At 48.4% G+C, this 6,420-nt stretch overlaps 1 pseudogene; it reads left to right on the plus strand.

The window, feature by feature from the left end:
• Nucleotides 1–4,430: 4,430 nt before the first annotated feature.
• Nucleotides 4,431–5,598, plus strand: LOC121047152 (annotated as a pseudogene).
• Nucleotides 5,599–6,420: the final 822 nt, after the last annotated feature.

A 6,420-nucleotide genomic window follows, 5' to 3' on the forward strand; every position in this document is an offset into this window, starting at 1 on the left:
AATTAGAGCAATTCTGCATGTGCTACGCACTAAGGAGGAACCACCGGCTTTTTTCCTTTCTGTTTTGATTTAGCAGTTTGCCATTCCATGTCCTCCTGATCCGAGGAAGGACTGGAGGAGTCAGCAATGTCAACAGCTCCCACTGCATCCTGAACCTTGGACGCAGGTTTGCCAGTTCCGACCTGGTCGGAGGCCTGAGCCACGAGTTTCCGGCCACGGCCAGACCCCGCCGAAGAAGGCTTCGACGTACTAGGCCGGGACCCTCCCACATTCGTGCTTCCGTCTTTTGACGTTGATGGAGCAGCAGGTGGACCCTGCTGCTCCGTAACAAGGCGGGCCGCCTCCGAGGAATTGGAACGACGGCCTCGCTCCCCATCTTGAAAAGAACTACTGGCACGAAGCTGCCGGTCAGCCGGAGGTCGTGCCTGAATCGGCTGGGGTGGCTGTGTGCTCCCAGCGTTACCCGGGGCACCCTGCTTCCCCGCAGGTTGTTTCGGGGCCTGAGAGGGGCCTGCTAAGTCCTCAAAAGAGAACTGAGTGGCCCTGGACTCCGTACGTGGTGCAGGGCCCCTGCGCACCGCGTCGGAGTAGGTACCTTTGGAAATGAAGGAAAACCTTTGTTTTGCTTCAGGGTACGATAAGTTCTCTTTGGCTCGTAAGGTAAAGATCTCTTTTTCTTGTCGCCACAGCGGGCAGGACCGAGAGTAAGCAGGGTGAGGACCCTTGCAGTTCGCGCAGGCAACCGAACCTTCACAGACGTCGGCCACATGGTCATAGCTCGCACACTTTGCACACGTCTCCCTCCCCCGACAGCTGCGCGACCCGTGACCAAAACGCTGGCAACGGAAGCATCGCTGTGGGTTCGGGACGTATGGTCAGACACGGCAATTCAGGTAGCCAGCTTTGACGAGTGCAGGAAGCGTGTGACGTTCAAAAGTCAGGATAAGGTGTTTAGTTTTCACCTCTGCGCCGTCACGCCTCGTCATAATGCGTTTGACCGCCACTACTCTAGATGCCCGCAGGCCTTCCAAGATCTCGTCTTCACTGCTGGTAAGAAGATCGTCTTCTGAAATCACCCCTCGAATGATGTTGAGGGTTCTGTGGGTGCTAACTGTTACCGGCACGTCACCTAGGGATGTCAATTTTAGAAGAGTAGTGCTCTGGGATTTTTTTGCAACTTCAACGAGCAGATCACCAGAATGCAGTTTCTTCGCTTTGTAATCACCACCTATCTGATTGTCAAGAACTTTCGCTACAAGGAACGGTGACATCTTTGAGAGAGGATTGTCAGGGACCTCGGAGTGGATCACCATAAATCTTGAAAAAGTTTCGTCTTCTTTATCTTTTACTATGACCATTCGTTCGGGACGATGCCTCTTAGCGGCACGTCCAGAACTGGGGGTTTTGGTTTGGGGGGTTGCCATAAGAGGCGAAGTTTTTTCGGAACCTGTGGTGTGCCGCCCACCACGGAGCCCAACATGGGAATAGATAACGCACCATAACAAAAAGGGCTTTGCTGGAGACGTTATGCTATTAGCACTGCCCAGGAACTATAACCAGGTGTGGGTCTGGACAAGGGGTCTGTCGCCACCCAAGGTTAGCCCTTGCCGCCAAAGGAGTTGAAGAAGGAAAGAAGAGAAATGAGAAGAGTGAAAAGAAGGAGAAGACAAGGGTGAAAGAAGGGAGGGGATAGTAAAAGATGTGGCGACTAGACAGAATCATCCTGGCCGGGCCTTACCAGGACTCCCGTCTATGAGAAGCGGGGGCCGAAGTGGTGTATTGCCTCGCCCGGGGGGCCCCGAAGGGTCCAACCCTGCCCCGGGCTCGGCTCAACCACCAGGATGCCCTTTTCCCCAGACACGGGAAAGCCACGCACAGTCAGACGTGGGCGGGCGAACCCGCATGGCTCGGGGTCCGTGGAGACGCCACTCTCCAAACACCTGCTTTCACAGGTGCCCCCTGCGGGGTCCATCTGATGGGAATAGTTCCCCTTTCCGCTTGGAGTTCACGACTCTTCTTGGGAATGGGAGCTCAATGTCAGTCGGGGATGATCTTGTTCTTATGGACATCTCCATAAAGCACTGTTTCTCATGGGCAGCGATAGAAGACGTCTTGAAATTCAGTAACATTATGTTGGGAAGAGACGCCCTTCCAGAAAGCAAGTATCTATTTCGCAAGTTTGCAGGAGCGACGCCTGAAGACATGCATTTTCACTTTTATTGCCCTACCTGCGAGCATCCACTAGTGAAGACGACAGGAAAAGTAGCAGAGCGCAACGTGTCAACATGCGCAGTCTGCGGAAAGAAGTACAGCGGCAAAGACCTTGTATCACAGGGCAACTTCTTCGTTAGCTTGCCCCTTGAAAAGCAGTTTGCTTCCATCCTTGCAAATGATGGTGTGAGAAACCAGCTGCTTCAGTCACTGGAGCACAGAACAGAGCCACAGGATGGAATGTCGGACATCACAGATGGTGCCTTCTACAAGGACCAGCGGCAAAGGCTTCATTGTAAAGATCAAGATCTCACGCTGACCATGAGTGCAGACGGGAGCCCCGTATTCAAGTCGTCCACTTACTCTATTTGGCCTGTGCATGTTGTGCTCCATGAACTGCCTCCATATCTTCGCTGGAGCAACATGATGACGTCCCTTCTCTGGTATGGCTCGAAACATCCAAATATGACTCTGCTGCTTCAGGCTTTTGCTGAACAAATGAAAAGGCTCTCAGCAGATGGGATTACATGGAACGCAGGCGGTCGGGAGCTCCATTCAAAGGTAAACCTTAGCTACATTGTTTTGTATGAGTGATCTTTACTACCAACAGCTTTTACATTTTTTTTTATTTTCGAAAACATGTTTCGTAGACACATGTATGCTTCTTGCTCTTGTAACTGTTGTAGCTGGCATGTTTGCCTCCTTGCCATCATGTGGTTTGTTTAGCAGTAGGTACTGTAAACGACCATTTCCGCAAGCTCAATGTTTTGCGAAACTCCCAAAGTGCTGATTGCAAGAATATTTTTCAGGCACAAATTTTCGCGTTTCGAAGCATCCACTACCATGTTGTGGTAGTAAATGCTACGAATTCACTACCACGACATGAATTACTGTAAACGACTTATATAATAGCGGACTTAATATTTTGCGATTTAGGTCAAAGCTGAAGTTTTGCAATAATTCGCGGATTCTAATTTTCGCGACTCGGTGGGATCTTAATATACATTCCAACGTGTTTATGTATTACCGGAACTGTTTGCGGGGCCAATTTTCGCGAATTGTAGGCGATTCACGAAATTCACAAAAATTAGGTTTTCACGAAAATTAAGTCGTGTGCAGTATTTGAAGGACCAATTGTTTGTGAATATTTTCGAAGCGCTAAATAAGCGCTTCGAAACTAAAGGGGCGGTAAGATTTTAACATTGATAGAATTTGCAGGGTGTATTTTTTATTGTTTACTTGGCCCAAATTAGAGAAAACATGTCAACTTGAAGTACTCCTATTCTCCTGCATAATTGCAAAGAAAAAGTGCATTATTCCCCGACCTGGGGCCACATGTGGCAATCACGGAATCGGCAGCGTGAGATCATTCAATGTGGGGTTTTGTAAGTGAGCGAGTTAAGCAATTTTGTACTTATAAGGTTAAGTCTTAAAAATATTGTCGTTTAGGCGTGGGCAAATATATGTCTCAAAAGCCTAACATTTGTGACTAAAGTTCATTAAATATGTGGTGCCATATACCGAAGTAAACAAAACCATTCCCTCTTCGCCCTCAAAGTCAGTGGCCACCTGAATTTGTTCAGACAGAACCCGACTGGAAACCGGGTGCCACTCTGAATGGCGTCGCATGCAAGTGTCTCAAAAATGGTGTTTAGTGAATGTTGAGTTGAGAAACGAGAAATTTCGATTTCTTTCATTTTTTAAAATAACAACTAGGGCACGCATGGAAGAATGATTTTCTGTTCTTCATTATAAGGTGACTGGAATCAATTCCCGCAATTAATCATTCAAAGTCCGGAAATCGTTGCACACCCCCCGTTTAAGTCGTTTACAGTATATAGTTCACAAGGTATGCTTCCAAATTCAAGTGAAGGCTGGTACATTTTAAGTGTCACTACCTAGCCAAGGTTAATATGACTCTATTATCTGTTTATTTTTGTATTATCTATTTTTGGGACATCCATTTAGTTGAATTCCTTAAGAAATCATAAAGGTCTCATCCTTGGTTTTTCAAACGTAGGTCTACTGCATCACAAGCGTTGCCGATGCCCCCGCCAGGGCTCCGATGCAAAACGTGCTCCAATGGGTATTACGGCTGCGGCTGGTGCCTTCATCCTGGACTTTGTGTTGAAGGCTGTGTCAAGTATCCAATGACAGTCGGCATGGTGAACGACGACAGAGACCATCCTTCAATGCTGGAAGACATGAAAACTGCTGCCATGACGAAGCGGACTGTTCATGGAGTGAAGGGACCGTCTCCCCTTTTAAATGTTCCTGGATTTGACATTGTATGGAGCTTTAGACCTGATTTCATGCATTGTGTTCTCCTTGGAGTTGTGCGTCAGCTATGCGATCTATGGTTCAGTGATGTCGGGAAAGAGTACTACATTGGAGCTCCTACCACAGTAGCAGAGGTGGACTGTAGGCTTCTAAGCCAGAAGCCACATCAGTGTTTTAACCGTCCACCACGGTCGGTAAGAGTATGCAAATACTGGAAAGCTGTTGAATGGGAGTCGTGGCTTATCTATTACTCCCTGCCACGTCTCATAGGCATTCTGCCAAGGCAGTACCTCGAGCATTTTGCTCTTTTAGCATCTGCCCTGTATGATTTCTTGAAGAGTGTAGTCTCGAAACAGGTGTGGATCGAAACACAGAAAAAATAAAAAGGTTTGTCGTGATGACACAGTACCTCTATGGCGAAGGCCAAATGACATCGAATGTACACACATTGCTTCGCATACCTAAAAGTGTTCTTCTTCGAGGGCCACTTTGGGCACTCTCGTGCTTTGAGTTCGAGAGCAATATGGGACAGCTGCTCAAACTTGTTTCTTCAGCAAAAGGTGTCCCATACCAGATCCTGTCTCGCATTTTTCTTCGAAGTAACTTTCGCCAATTACAGTGTATGGCTTCGGAGGAAGTGCAGGAACTTTGCTCTCAAATGCCTAAAAAAGAGATGGTGCAGTGAAGCTTCTCGGGAAAGCTAAGGCAGCACCGCAGGATGTCTCAGACCTGCTGCAACGCAACCTGGGAGCTGTGCACAGTGTTGAGGAGTTCAGCCGTGTACGCATCTGTGGATGCACAATCCACAGTGAGCAGTACAAAAGCCCTCTGAAACGGGATTCAACAGCTGTTAAAATTGGAGACGACTATACAAAAGTTGAGCGTGTACTATGTATTCGGAAGCCTGATGGGACACAAGCGGTGTATATCCTCTCGCATGTGTACGATATTGACAACTTTCCCAATGTTGACCACCTTAAGTTTGCACGAAAGACTGGCTCTAAGCAATTCCACCTGCTCACTGAAGCTGCACGCCCGTGCATGGATTTGGAAGTGTTAAACAGGGTTGTGTTCGCCCAGTTGTGTGACCGCCATGGCTGGTCTTAGACATTGAAGGTTGTGTACAGTCGCCGACCGATTATTTGGACTTCGCAGGGACCGAAAAATTGTCCGAATAATAGAGCTGTCCGACAAATCAGCAGATTGAAAAAAATTGCCTTTATTACTTCCAAGTGGGCTTAAAAAAGCCATAAATAGTGCCTTGCTTCAGTTACGCCTCCGTTTGCGTTCAGCAACTTTCTGTTAGCTTGAGAATCGCTGCCTTCTTTTCTAGCGTTATGGTCAAGTACTTTCTGCGCTTTTTAACGACACATCGGGGCGGCAGAAGAACAGATGGGGTCATGACGTCCAAGCCAACATTGTCATAACGAGAAGAGAGGCGCAAATCCACGAGCGCAAAATGGTGACTGGTGACTCGAAAGTGGGGCTACAGTGGCTTAAAGAGGGCAGTGTAACGAACGAAACCGGAGAAGCGGCACACCGTTGGAAGACGGCCGCAGGTGGCGCTGGCTCTTGCAGCACCGTCGTTCCGGCTATGGCTCCGGCTTGGCCGCTTAGCCAGCTTGGCTCCGGCCGATTCGCAGCTGTCAACTAAACTGTCGTCTGCTAGTTTCACATTTTTATTCGCCGTCAAACACAAATAATTTCCTTGGAAGTTCACTGGAAACAAATAATTGCTTTTGAGGTATTTATATTAGTTACAAAGCATGTTAGGGTGCCTCTATCTGCCAGCCAATGGAGGCACCCTAACGGAGCTGCAGATCGAAGTGCCACCTGCACCGTCTTCCAAGGAGTGGCCGTTCCCGATGCATGGTGGAGGCTACGCGGTAACCACACAACCCCCTTTAAGCCACTGTAGTGGGGCGGAGG

The sequence above is a fragment of the Ixodes scapularis genome, unplaced genomic scaffold (assembly GCF_016920785.2).
Source record: "Ixodes scapularis isolate PalLabHiFi unplaced genomic scaffold, ASM1692078v2 PGA_scaffold1__304_contigs__length_218370807, whole genome shotgun sequence".
Classification (NCBI taxonomy): domain Eukaryota; kingdom Metazoa; phylum Arthropoda; class Arachnida; order Ixodida; family Ixodidae; genus Ixodes; species Ixodes scapularis.